This window comes from Schistocerca gregaria, chromosome 2 (genome assembly GCF_023897955.1).
Source record: "Schistocerca gregaria isolate iqSchGreg1 chromosome 2, iqSchGreg1.2, whole genome shotgun sequence".
Taxonomy (NCBI): Eukaryota; Metazoa; Arthropoda; class Insecta; order Orthoptera; family Acrididae; genus Schistocerca; species Schistocerca gregaria.
Genome location: NC_064921.1, coordinates 410,978,317 through 410,993,568, shown reverse-complemented (window position 1 = coordinate 410,993,568; position 15,252 = coordinate 410,978,317).

The window sequence follows — 15,252 nt, the reverse complement described above, 5'->3', positions numbered from 1 at the left end:
TATAGGTCGAATGAGTGTTTTGTAAGCCACCTCCTTTGTTGATGGACTACATTTTCTAAGGACTCTCCCAATGAATCTCAACCTGGTACCCGCCTTACCAACAATTAATTTTATATGATTATTCCATTTCAAATCGTTCCGCACGTGTACTCCCAGATATTTTACAGAAGTAACTGCTACAGTGTTTGTAACGCTAACGCTATCATATAATCATACAATAAAGGATCCTTCTTTCTATGTATTCGCAATACATTACACTTGTCTATGTTAAGGGTCAGTTGCCACTCCCTGCACCAAGTGCCTATCCGCTGCAGATCTTCCTGCATTTCGCTACAATTTTCTAATGCTGCAACTTCTCTGTATACTACAGCATCATCCGCGAAAAGCCGCATGGAAATTTCGACACTATCTACTGGGTCATTTATATATATTGTGAAAAGCAATGGTCCCATAACACTCCCCTGTGGCACGCCAGAGGTTACTTTAACATCTGTAGAAGTCTCTCCATTGATAACAACATGCTGTGTTCTGTTTGCTAAAAACTCTTCCATCCAGCCACACAGCTGGTCTGATATTCCGTAGGCTCTTACTTTGTTTATCAGGCGACGGCGCGGAACTGTATCGAATGCCTGCCGGAATCAAGGAAAATAGCATCTACCTGGGAGCCTGTATGTAATATTTTCTGGGTCTCATGAACAAATAAAGCGAGTTGGGTCTCACACGATCGCTGTTTCCGGAATCCATGTTGATTCCTACAGAGTAGATTCTGGGTTTCCAAAAACGTCATGATACGCGAGCAAAAAACATGTTCTAAAATTCTACAACAGATCGACGTCAGGGATATAGGTCTATAGCTTTGCGCATCTGGTCGAGGACCCTTCTTGAAGACTGGGTCTACCTGTGCTCTTTTCAAATCATCTGGAACCTTCCGTTCCTCTAGAGACTTGCGGTACACGGCTGTTAGAAGGGGGGCAAGTTCTTTCGCGTACTCTGTGTAGAATCGAACTGGTATCCCGTCAGGTCCAGTGAACTTTCCTCTGTTGAGTGATTCCAGTTGCCTTTCAATTCCTTGGACACTTATTCGATGTCAGAATTTTTTTCGTTTTTGTGAGTATTTAGAGAAGGAACTGCAGTGCGGTCTTCCTCTGTGAAACAGCTTTGGAAAAAGGTGTTTAGTATTTCAGCTGTACGCGTGTCATCCTCTGTTTCAATGCCATCATCATCCCAGTGTGTCTGGATACGCTGTTTCGAGCCACTTACTGATTTAACGTAAGACCAGAACTTCCTAGGATTTTCTGTCAAGTCGGTACATAGAATTTTACTTTAGAATTCACTGAACGCTTCACGCATGGCCTTCCTTACGTTAACTCTGACATCGTTTAGCTTCTGTTTGTCTGAGAGGTTTTGGCTGCGTTTACACTTGGAGTGAAGCTCTCTTTGCTTTCGCAGTAGTTTCCTAACTTTGTTGTTGAACCACGGTGGGTTTTTCCCGTCCCTCACAGTTTTACTCGGCACGTACCTGTCTAAAACGCATTTTACGATTACCTTGAACTTTTTCCATAAACACTCAACTTTGTCAGTGTCGGAACATAAATTTTCGTTTTGATCTGTTAGGTAGTCTGAAATCTGCCTTCTATTACTCTTGCTAAACAGATAATCCTTCCTCCCTTTTTTTATAGTCCTATTAACTTCCATATTCAGGGATGCTGCAACGGCCTTATGATCACTGATTCCCTGTTCTGCACTTACAGAGTCGAAAAGTTCGGGTCTGTTATCAGTAGGTCCAAGATGTTATCTACACGAGTCGGTTCTCTGTTTACTTGCTCGAGGTAATTTTCGGATAGTGCACTCAGTATAATGTCACTCGATGCTCTGTCCCTACCACTCATCCTAAACATCTGAGTGTCCCAGTCTATATCTGGTAAATTGAAATCTCCACCTAAGACTGTAACATGCTAAGAAAATTTATGTGAAGTGTATTCCAAATTTTCTCTCAGTTGTTCTGCCACTAATGCTGCTGAGTCGGGAGGTCGGTAAAAGGAGCCAATTATTAACCTAGCTCGATTGTTGAGTGTAACCTCCACCCATAATAATTCACAGGAACTATCCACTTCTACTTCACTACAGGATAAACTACTACTAACAGCGACAAAGACGCCATCACCGGTTGCATGCAATCTATCCTTTCTAAACACCGTCTATGCCTTTGTAAAAATTTCGGCAGAATTTATCTCTGGCTTCAGCCAGCTTTCTGTACCTATAACGATTTCAGCTTCGGTGCTTTCTATCAGCGCTTGAAGTTCCGGTACTTTACCAATGCAGCTCTGACAGTTTACTATTACAATACCGATTGCTGCTTGGCTCCCGCCTGTCGCGAGTTTTCCCCGCACCCTTTGAGGCTGCTGCCCTTTCTGTAGTTACCCGAGGCCTTCTAACCTAAAAAACCGTCCAGTCCACGCCACACAATCCCTGCTACCCGTGTAGCCGCTTGCTGCGTTTAGCTACATTAGTGCATTGAGGATTTTTCTTGCTACCTTCTGTTCTGAATGTGGTACAGCTCACCATAGACAGCTGTCCGATCAAGATATTCCTACCAGCTTATGCCTAGACTTTCAGATTAAGTGGCGAGTTTTAGCGTTCGTGATATGTTAACGATGAAGTATGGTCGTATGGCTGAAGAATAATTAGTATATAGATGATCACATGAAAGATACAACTTTCCTTTATGACACGTAACATTTTCTATCCTAAGCACGGTTTCCTTCTGTAAGGATGTCCTCTTATATCACATGACTAATACACACTCCTGGAAATTGCAATACGAACACCGTGAATTCATTGTCCCAGGAAGGGGAAACTTTATTGACACATTTCTGGGGACAGATACATCACATGATCACACTGACAGAACCACAGGCACATAGACACAGGCAACAGAGCATGCACAATGTCGGCACTAGTACAGTGTATATCCACCTTTGCAGCAATGCAGGCTGCTATTCTCCCATGGAGACGATCGTAGAGATGCTGGATGTAGTCCTGTGGAATGGCTTGCCACGCCATTTCCACCTGGCGCCTCAGTTGGACCAGCGTTCGTGCTGGACATGCAGACCGCGTGAGACGACGCTTCATCCAGTCCCAAACATGCTCAATGGGGGACAGATCCGGAGATCTTGCTGGCCAGGGTAGTTGACTTACACCTTCTAGAGCACGTTGGGTGGTACAGGATACATGCGGACGTGCATTGTCCTGTTGGAACAGCAAGTTCCCTTGCCGGTCTAGGAATGGTAGAACGATGGAATCGATGACGGTTTGGATGTACCGTGCACTATTCAGTGTCCCCTCGACGATCACCAGAGGTGCACGGGCAGTGTAGGAGATCGCTCCCCACACCATGATGCCGGGTGTTGGCCCTGTGTGCCTCGGTCGTATGCAGTCCTGATTGTGGCGCTCACCTGCACGGTGCCAAACACACATACGTCCATCATTGGCACCAAGGCAGAAGCGACTCTCATCGCTGAAGACGACACGTCTCCATTCGTCCCTCCATTCACGCCTGTCGCGACACCACTGGAGGCAGGCTGCACGATGTTGGAGCGTGAGCGGAAGACGACCTAACGGTGTGCGGGACCGTAGCCCAGCTTCATGGAGACGGTTGCGAATGGTCCTCGCCGATACCCCAGGAGCAACAGTGTCCCTAATTTGCTGGGAAGTGGCGGTGCGGTCCCCTACGGCACTGCGTAGGATCCTACGGTCTTGGCGTGAATCCGTGCGTTGCTGCGGTCCGGTCCCAGGTCGACGGGCACGTGCACCTTCCGCCGACCACTGGCGACAACATCGATGTACTGTGGAGACCTCACGCCCCACGTGTTGAGCAATTCGGCGGTACGTCCACCCGGCCTCCCGCATGCCCACTATACGCCCTCGCTCAAAGTCCGACAACTGCACATACGGTTCACGTCCACGCTGTCGCGGCATGCTACCAGTGTTAAAGACTACGATGGAGCTCCGTATGCCACGGCAAACTGGCTGACACTGACGGCGGCGGTGCATAAATGCTGCGCAGCTAGCGCCATTCGACGGCCAACACCGCGGTTCCTGGCGTGTCCGCAGTGCCGTGCGTGTGATCATTGCTTGTACAGCCCTCTCGCAGTGTCCGGAGCAAGTATGGTGGGTCTGACACACCGGTGTCAATGTGTTCTTTTTTCCATTTGCAGGAGTGTAGTAAGGCCTTCCTTTCGAATTCTTTTTGTTTCTTTCTCTTAGAACTCTCACTATTTTTTGTTGATGGTTCTATGTGACTATATGATGTCCCACCACTGCAATAATTACTAACAGCAGAGAAGAATGCTTCAGCTACTCAAGCGAGTTGTTGTCAACACAGTTTCCATTGACGTGTAAACATCTTTCCAGTCTTCATCACGGAATATTATACAAAAGTACACAGGTCGTGCATAGCTTTACTGTGTGTACTATGACGAAACAAACCAAAACCAAAGACTGGTTTGGTTCACTATAACTTAAGTACACGAGAATATTCGAACTCTGTAGTCTGGTATAATATTCCAAGGTAAACACCAGAACATGGTGATAATATATGTGAAAAATTCGTAACACGTAACGGAAATGTGTTAGAAATTTTCTTCATATAATTTCTCTACAAACTTCGAATAGCGACTACGAAAATTGGTTACGAAATTCCAGGGGAATTGCATTTACCCTTGGCCAGGTCTTTGCGTATAACTAGAGCGTTGTAAACTGATTGGTATTGTTTTTCGCTGGCTTTCTCTGTATTGTGAGTACCTGCTTGTACTTTGTCTTCTAGGCAAACTGATTGTTATCTGCATTATTTAAGGCTGCCGACTTCTCCTTTAGCTACTGACTTATGCAGTATCTTGAGTTGCGCAGCAGAAAAATTTTATTGCACATATTTAGATTTCTTAAAGTTTTACAAGGCGAACGCAGTACCGACAAGGCTTTTTTCGGAGCCATTGTGCCCGTCGGAGTGTGAACAAGATGTATCGCCGACGACAGAGACGTCAGGACACCAGGCGTGCATTGCCACACAACCTCCGATTGAGGAAAGCAGAAACGTAAACGTCGCCATGCTACACGAGAAGGCAGTGTAAAGCAACACTTCGTAATGCTATTTTGTCAAAACCGACATTTTGAGTCCGTGGCTGTGTACAAAATAGAGGTTGATTCTTACATAGAACACCAACCAGCCACTTTTTACAATGCTATTTATTTATTTAAAGAGCACCTTGCCGATTTCGAACCAACAGGTTCATCCTCAGACGGCTAGTTCACGTTTTACATTGGCTTTCGCCTTTTATTCACCCAACTGATGAAATTTCCTTGGGGTAGTGGTGCCCTACAACCAAAATAAGATGTGAGACAATATCTTTTTCACTGTAATTGTGCCTCACAACGATTTTAAGAGATGTAAATAAATTATTAAACGGAAGAATTTTCGGTTACTGCGCCATTTTATTCCAGTAACCGAAACGTCTTCCCTTTAATAATTTGTTTACATCATTTAAAATCGTTGTGAGTTAAAAAAGACACTGTCTCACATCTTGTTTTGGTTGTGGAGCACCACCATCCCAAGGAATGTTCGTCAGTTGGGAAAACAAAAGGCGAAAGCTAATGTAAAGCGTGAACTAGCCGTCTCAAGATGAACACGTCGGGTCGAAACCGGTAATGGTGGTATTTAAATAAGTAAAAAGCATTGTAAAAAGTGACTGGTCGCTATTATTTTCTATGTAAGAATCAACCTATATCAGACTTCGTAACTTCTGCCTCAGAGCAGTAGGACGTAGGCACAAAGACGCGAGCTCGGCGACCCAGGATAATCACCGTAATACCAGAGCGAGGCAAGGAGCACAGACGAGACCGATAAACGAGGGCAAATCTTTCCGTACATCCAGAGCCAACGAGTCATAAGCAAATGGTCGGCCCTTTAACTAACGATTCTTTCGGAGAACAAAGACATATTCAGTCATGACGACATTCTGTCTGTGTCACTGGAACCAGAGAGAATGCGATATAGGACATGTCACTCTGACCACAATCTATTCGTTATGACCTGAAGATATTATTCAATCTGTATATTGAGCAAGCACTGAAGGAAACAAAAGAAAAATTCGGAGTAGGTATTAAAATCTATGGAGAAGAAATAACAACTTTGAGGTTCGCCGATGACATTGTAGTTCTGTCAGAGACAGTAAAGGACTTGGAAGAGCAGTTGAAAGGAATGGACAGTGTCTTGAAAGGAGGATATAAGATGAACATCAACAAAAGCAAAACGTGGATAATGCAATGTTGTCAAATTAAGTCGGATGATGCTCAGGGAATTAGATTAGGAAATGAGACACTTAAAGTAGTAAAGGAGTTTTGCTATTTGGGGAGCAAAATAACTGATGATGGTCGAAGTAGAGAAGATATAAAATGTAGTCTGCCAACGACAAGGAAGTCGTTTCTGAAGAAGAAAAATTTGTTAACATCGAGTATAGATTTAAGTGTCAGGAAGTCGTTTCTGAAAGTATTTGTATGGAGTGTAGCCATGTGTGGAAATGAAACATGGACGATAAATAGTTTGGACAAGAAGATAATAGAAGCTTTCGAAATGTGGTGCTACAGAAAAATGCTGAAGATTAGATGGGTAGATCACATAACTAGTGAAGTATTGAATAGGATTGGGGAGAAGAGAAGTTTGTGGCACAACTTGACCGAAGAAGGGATCGGTTGGTAGGTCATGTTCTGAGGCATCAAGGGATCACCAGTTTAGCACTGGAGGGCAGCGTGGAGGGTAAAAAGCGTAGAGGGAGACCAAGAGATGACTACACTAAGCAGATTCAGAAGGATATAGGTTGAGGTAGGTACTGGAAGATGAAGATGCTTGCACAGGATAGAGTAGCATGGAGAGCTGCATCAAACCAGTCTGAAGACTGAAGACCACAACAACAGGGCATCTCAAAGAATTTACAAGTTTAGATCAATTTAAAATAAGCTAATTCGTATACACATATATTTTACAGAATTCTAGTTAGAGACAATCATTAGATTTACTCCTGGTACACAATACGTTTCTTACAAATAACTTATTAAATAATGTAATGCCACACTGTTCACTCATATCTCACTATCAGTCACTGCACACGCTATATATGCTGTGGTCAGACGCATCATTGACAACTGTCTCTTGCATCAGTCGTTCCGTACTTATGATATTTAAATTGTACTAACATCAGAGTAACGTTAATGATTCTATGGAATGTTAACAAAGTACACAATCAAATGACATACTATTATGCTTGAGAAATGGCAGACACAGTTTGCTCGTATGGTTTAGTCGTTGGTATTAACTGATAGGCACGCATTCCGTCTGAAAAAATGTCCAGCATGTTATTCCAGCAGCTCCCGGTCATGGGACCATATGCAACAAGGACAAGGCACCTCGGTAGGTCTCCCACAGTTTGCAATTTGAATATGGAGGAACGAGATTCAGAAACCAATGTGTGAAGAATTGGAGACGCTGATTTCGTAAACAACGCTCTAGCGTGGTCAGTTATACCTGAGTGTCATTACTAAGTACAAAGAGCTCACGACCACATGCACCAGATGTGATGTTGGGTCACACAGTGTCTTTAATTACGAGCCACTGGTTTGTAGACACCTGGTGCTCCTGCTCATGGGCTCGTAGTGCACAATGACGGTAAATAAAATGTAAATGTTGTCTGAATAGGGCCTCCCGTCGGGTAGACCGTTCGCCGGGTGCAAGTATTTCTATTTGACGCCACTTCGGCGACTTGCGTGTCGATAGGGATGAGATGATGATGATGATGATGATGATTAGGACATTTTTTTTCAATAACTGCTTATTTTTTATGACCCACCGTCTAATTTCTTATGTTGGTTCGTATGTTGCCACTTAGCCTCTGTGACTGGGTCCGGCGACCGGTGTGACTGAAAGTAACACCACCCGGGTCCCGTCCCCACTCACACCGTTGCCCGTATCCCGCCACGTGGAGACAGGCTCTATTTGTTTACATCCATTTGATATTTTTTTGTGCAGCATTAGAAAAATTTATAATATAAAATCAAGTGAGATATTAATAAACGAAACGGAATTAAATATTTAGAAAGAAGGGAGGAAGAGAATTGAATAGAGAAAAGTATAATATTGCCCGTCACTTGGTTGTGGATGGTGGCCCGGGTCTTGGAATGACCCTCAAGACACTGGCCATCGCTCACCATGCCTTTAACATCTTTCATCGTAAAAACTAACTTAACTACAAGAGATTATGATACGTTAAAGGTAGAAACTAAGACTAAGGCCTCCATTCCAGCCTGCTAAACTATTTACGATATAAAATAGAGAGGTAACTGATTTTGCGCTTGGCTCAAAGTTGCTAATGAAAGGGTTTTTGTGGTAATAGTAATAAAGGTAATGACGCTAACAGTTTGTGTTGAGCCACAAGGCTCCTAGTAAAGTACATCAGGCTCAAGCACCTCCCGGCCCCACCGACAACACGACCTGAACGGTGGTTTTCCCCGATCTACCATAGGTATCCGTCGGGTTGGGTTAGGACAACACAACACCCAGTCCCTGAGCGGAGAAAATCTCCGACCCAGCCGGGAATTGAACCTAGGCTCTTAGGATTGACATTCTATCGCGCTCACCACTCAGCTACCGGGGGCCTCATACAGAACTGACCACTCTAGAATGCAGTTTACGTTTTCAGCATCTCCGGTTCTTCGCACACTTGTTTATCAGGATCATATTGTTGGATCACTAGCTTCTCTGTACACAACTGTGTGCGGGGAGCTAGTGCCGGATAGCGTCCCAGACGTGTTCCATCGGGTTCAGATCAGCGAATATGGTGGGCACTTCATCAACGTGAGTTTGAAATTGTGCTCGGAAACCCACAGTTGCACGACAATGGCCTTGTTATAGCACGGACTGATCTCCTGCTGGAAGACGTCATCGCCTTCGAGGAATAGTTATTGATACATTGCGCAAATAGACAGGTCGCGCCACGCCCCGGACAGGCTTATCTTCTGTGTGCGGACCATGTGGCATGAGGCGGGAACTTGGTATCGGACGGCCGACGTGAGCGTTGGCAAGGACCGAGATCGCAGTAAGGCGCATGGGAGGAGTCAGTTTGAATTCGGCGTCCATGGTGGGCGTGGAACACCGTGGTGTAGAACCTGTGGTTCGTTAGCGACTTGCCTCCTGAAAACGATGAGCATGTTTCGACAAGAACGTGGACAAGGTAACTGAGCATATCGATGCGGGCTCACTCTGAGGGGAGCAGTTGAGACGAAGCCGTTTGCTGTACTGCCCAAGCTTCAGACAATACTTGGGCTTATTCTTCAGCTGACACCTTACAAGATCTCCCCGCTGAGAACTCAGTCATAAGGAATCCATTCCCCTTCCCGATTTGCATGGCTGTTCTTCCTGGGACCCGCTAGTTCTCTGTGCTTACATACAGCCAAATCTCTCTGACTGAAGAATCCAGGGCGACCACAATCTTTGCTACCAACTGGACCTTATATGAGTTCAGTCAAGTGTCTTTTAGTCTGCCTATCGGAGCGGCTGCGCTCTCCAGGTTGCTCGAATCGGTGATCTAAGGTGGTCTATAGTTACATGGGTGACGTCTTGACATACATCGCGTCAACAAATGCCTCTGAACGCTATGGGACGTAACATCTATGGTCATTAGTCCCCTAGAACTTAGAACTACTTAAACCTAACTAACCTAAGGACATCACACAACACCCAGTCATCGCGAGGCAGAGAAAATCCCTGACCGCGCCGGAAATCGAACCCGGGAACCCGGGCGTGGGAAACGAGACACAGTGCGTTGTTTGCGGAACATTTGTAGTATTTGCATCAGGTTTTGGAGTGTCTGCGGGAGTCATGTTTAACCCCAAAGCCATATGATGTTACTCTAGCAGTCGGGAATCTCCTTTTGGAGTCATTTGGGCCCGCTGAGGGAATGAGGATGGACCAGTATAGAACTCAGGCCATTTACAGCTTTCGCCCACCCAAGTCCGATTCATCGTCATGACCAATCTTTTTCGTAAATCCGTGCCCATGTTTGTTGAGGCGGCAGCGTCTTCAAATCACTTGCACAAAAAATGGGAGCCACTTGTATGGCATGAAAGCCAACAGGCAGCTTTTGACGCAGTAAATACCACCTTGAGTAACTTCCCCGTGTTCGCGGTAAATGATTTCAGTCAACCATTCGTAGTGCTTATGGACGCCTCCAACTTGGGTGAGCTAGCCCTCTTACTTAAGGAGCCGGTTAGCGAGCACAGACCCTTAGCGTACACATTAAGGTCTCTGTCTCCAGGAGAAATGAAATATCCGACCTTTTTTTGGAGGGGGTGAGGAGGAGGGGGGAGTCATCAGTCGTCTGGCAGATTTAATGCGGCCCTCCACAAATTCGTCTCCTGTGCCAACCTCTTCATCTCACAGCAGCAGTTGCAACATACGTCCTCAGTTATACGCGGGATGTATTCCAATCTCTGTCTTCCTCTACAGTTTTTGCCCTCTACAGCTCCCTCTAGTACCATGGAAGTCATTCCCTGGTGTCTTAACAGATGTTCTATCATCCTGTCCTTCTCCTTGTCCGTGTCTCATTACCATACAATGCTGTGCTACAGACAGGTTCTCAGAACATCTTCAACTTTTATAGTCCTGTCTTCCTCAGTTGCGTGTAATATTACGGTATATTGATAATTTTTACTTATGGACCGTCTGACAGCAACTGAATAAAACACAATTTTAGTGCCATACGCGTTTCGCCTTTACTTTCTGCAAGGCATCATCAGTGGCTTGGAATACGTACATATGTTAGCTATATTATTTACATTTTTGTCATTGTGCCTATAGGTTATAAATAGTTCTGGTGGTTGGTATTTCCTATTAAGTAGTAATGTTTTGAACTGTACTTACAGGTTGCGTGGACAATTTCTTACATATTACGCTCCTGTTGCATTTTTGGTGTTGTTCTTCTTCTTATGAACGCCAATTTGCGGTTTTTTCCACATTCCGCAGCACTATGCACTGAACGCTTGTTGTAATGCAATGTTTTGGTTTCTGTTGCTGACTGTCAAATGTATGCATTTGTGTGTGCGTTTGTGTATGTGTGTGTGTGTGTGTTTTGGTGTGATATATAATTTTTGTGCTGTGTGTGTGCGTATTTTGGTGTTATTACAATTTTTTGGCTATATATATATATATATATATATATATATATATATATATATATATATATATATATATATATATATATATATATATTTGTGTGTGTGTGTGTGTGTGTGTGTCTCCAGATGGTGTGGGGAAGAGTTTTTTTATGTTATCATTTCCTTTATTAAGTGTAGTAGGGAGCCTGTGCTGATGTGTGTTTGTTTATTTATCACATGTTTGTTTTCTGCTATGGCTTTCTGGATGTGGAAGTTTTCTTACATTTGTATGAGATGTTTGTCACGGTTGCTTATTCTCATTATTTTCATTTCTTGTTCCATGTTTGTAGGATGATGGTTGCAGTGTTTTAAATGCTCTGCAAATGTGGAATGGTTTGTTTCATACTTCCATCATCTGATATGTTCTTTGTATCTTGTTTCAAAATTCCTGCATGTTGGAATTTGTCCCTCTTGGTAGCTGGCTGGCTTAGGTGTGATTGAAGGGTTTGTCCAGGCTTATATGCTATTTTGAAGCCCTGTCTCTTTAGGATGTTTGCCACTCTCTGTGTTAGTTTATGTGTGTAGCTCATGGTGTACCATGACTTGTTTATAACCTATAGGCACAAAGACAAAAATGTAAATAAAACAGCTAACGTATGTACGTATTCCAGGCCACTGATGATGCCTTGCAGAAAATAAAGGCGAAACGCGTATGGCACTAAAATTGTGTTTTATTCAGTTGCTGTCAGACGGTCCATAAGTAAAAATTATCAATATACCGTAAGGTTCTCAGAAATTTCTTCCTCAAATTAAGGCCTATGTTTGATACTAATAGACTTCTCTTGGCGAGAAATGCCCTTTTTGCCAGGGCTAATCTGCTTTCGACGTCCTCCTTGCTCCGTCCATCATTGATTGTTTTGCTGCCGACGTAGCAGAATTCCTTAAGTTCATCTACTTCGTGACCATTAATCTTGATGCTAAGTTTCTCGCTGTTCTCATTTCTACTGCTTCTCATTACTTTCGCCTTCTCTCAGTCCATATTCTGTACTCGTTAGATTGTTCATGTAATTTTTCACTTTCACTCAGAATAGCAATGTCATCAACGAATAGTATCATTGATATCCTTTCACCTTGAATTTAATTCCACTCTTGAACCTTTAGTTTATTTCCATTGCATGTACAGATCAAACAGGGTGGTGGTGGGGGTAAGAAACGACATCCCTGTTTTACACCCTTTTCAATCTGAGCACTTTGTTCTTGACCATCCAATATTATTATTCCTTCTTGGCCCTTGTACATATTGTCTCCCCTATAGTCTACTCCTATTTCTTTCAGAATTTCGAACAGCTTGCATCAGTCTGTAATGTCGAACGCTTTCTCCAGGTCGACAAATCCTATGAACGTGTTTTGACTTTTCTTTAGTCTTGCTTCCATTATCAACCGCAACGTCATAACTGCCTCTCTGGTGCCTTTATCTTTTCTAAAGCCAAAGTGATAGTCATCTAGCACATAATCGATTATCTTTTCCATTCTTCTGTATATTTTTCTTGTCAGCAACTTGGATGCATGAGCTGTTAAGCTCATTGTGCGATAATTCTCGAATTTGTCAGCTTTTGCAGTCTTCAGAATTGTGTGGATGATATTTTTTCAAAAGTCGGGTGGTGTGTCGCCATATTCATACATTCTACACACAACGTGAATAGTCGAATAGTCGTTTTATTGCCCACTTCTTTCAACGGTTTTAGAAATTCTGATGGAATGTTGTCCATCCCTACTACCTTATTTGATTTTAAGTCTTCCAAAACACTTAAATTCTGATTCTCTTAGCGGCTTCCCTATCTCTTCTAAAACGACTCTTCTTTCTTCTTCTGTCACATCTAACAAATCTTCCCACTCATAAAGGCCTTCAGTGTACTGTTTCCACCTGTCCGCTCTCTCCTCTGCATTTAACGGTGGAATTCACGTTCCACTATTAACGTTGCGAGCCTTGCTTTTTGTGTCACCGAAAGTTGTTTTCACTAGTCTGTATGTTGAGTCAATCCTTCCGAAAATCATTTCTTTTTCGATTTCTTCATACTTTTCATGCAGCCATTTCGTCTTCGCTTCCCTGCACTTCCTATTTATCTACTTCCTCGGAGACTTGTATTTCGATATTCCTGAATTTCCCTCAACATTTATGTACTTCCTCCTTTCATCGATCAACTGAAGTATTTTTTAAGTTACCAATGATTTCTTCGGAGTTAACTTCTTTGTACCTATGTTTTTCTTTCCAACCTCTGTTATTTCCCTTTTTAAACACGTCCATTCCTCTTCAACTGCCGGCCGTTGCGGTTCTATGCGCTTCAGACCGGAACCGTCCTGCTGCTACGGTCGCAAGTTCGAATCGTGCCTCGGGCTTGGACGTGTGTGATGTCCTTAGGTTAGTTAGGTTTACGTAGTTCCTAGTCTAGGGGACTGATGACCTCAGATGTTAAGTCCCATAGTGCTTAGAGCCATTTGAATCACCTCTTCAACTGTACTGCCTACTAAGCTATTCCTTAATGGAGTATCTACAGCCTCAGAGAACTTCAAGCCTATCTCGTCATTCCTTAGTGCTTCCGTATCCAACTTATTTGTGTATTGATTCTTCCTCACTGATCTCTTCATCTTCAGCCTACTTTTCTTCACTACTACATTGTAATCTGAGTCTATATCTGCTCCTGGGTACGCCTTACAATCCAATATCTGATTTCGGAATCTCTGTCTGACTCTGATGTAATCTAACAGAAATCGTCCCGTATCACCAGGCCTTTTCCAAGTACACCTCCACCTCTTGTGATTCCTGAATAGAGTATTCGCTATTACAAGCTGAAGTTTATTACAGAACACAATTAGTCTTTCTCCTCTCTAATTCCTTGTCCCAAGCACACTTTCTCCTGTAACTTTCTCTTCGACTCCTTGCAGTACAACTTCATTCCAGTCCCACATGACTATTAGATTTTCATCTCCTTTTGTGTACTGTATTACCCTTTTAATATCCTCATAATCTTTTCCTACCTCTTCATCTTCGGCTAGAAATGTCAGTTCGTATACCTGAACTATCTTTATCGGTGTTGGTTTGCTGTCGATTCTGACAAGAACAACCCTATCACTGAACTATTAACTGTAACACACTCTTTGCCCTACTTTCCTATTCATAACGAATCCTACACACGTTATACCATCTTCTGCTGCTCTTGGTATTACCCTATACTCGTCTTACCGGAAATCCTTGTCTTCTTTCCATTTAACTTCACTGACCCTTACTATATCTAGACTGAGCCTTTGCATTCCCATTTTCACAATTTTTAGCTTCCATACCAAATTCAAGATTCTGACATTCCACGCACGGACTCGTAGAACGTTATCCTACATGCGACCTATGAGTTGCAAGCTCTGGCTCTGCTATTCGACACTGAGAAATCCAAATACTATCTTAAACCTCGTGAATTTACACGAGAGATGGATAATCAGGCTCTCAGCTACACTAGGCGCATTATGCTTTGGGTGGTGCACACAACCGTCTCCAAGTTCTCGGAGATACACGTAATGAGGCAATATAACGCCGTGGACCATAACCTGAGCTGGATGTTCAAGAAAGAGGAAGAAAGCCGTCATATGGAGGGCCCCAGGGAGGCGGGAGAGATGGTGACTGCCATGCTCACTGGAAATCTGTTTGGAAACCTCTGCCTGCGATGCTGGTACAGAGGTCTAAAATGCTATCAGAGTTCGGAGATGGGTGGCCACCTAGGTATATATAAGAATATCCATAAGACCTGGGAATCCCTGACCTGGCCAACGCTGCATCGTGGTGTACGGAAAATGATAAATCAGTGTCACGAATATAAGGTGGCCATATTGACGTCTGATGTCTGCAGGTGATTGCTCCAATCAGCCCGAGTGAAGAGGCTGATGGAGCATCTCCGTTTACACGGGTCCTCTGCCTCGTACCCAAGTTAGGCTGCCGTTATTTTGTGGTAGTGAACAGGTTTTATAGGTTTAGCTGGTTGGTACCCATTGGGGGAGAGGGGGGGG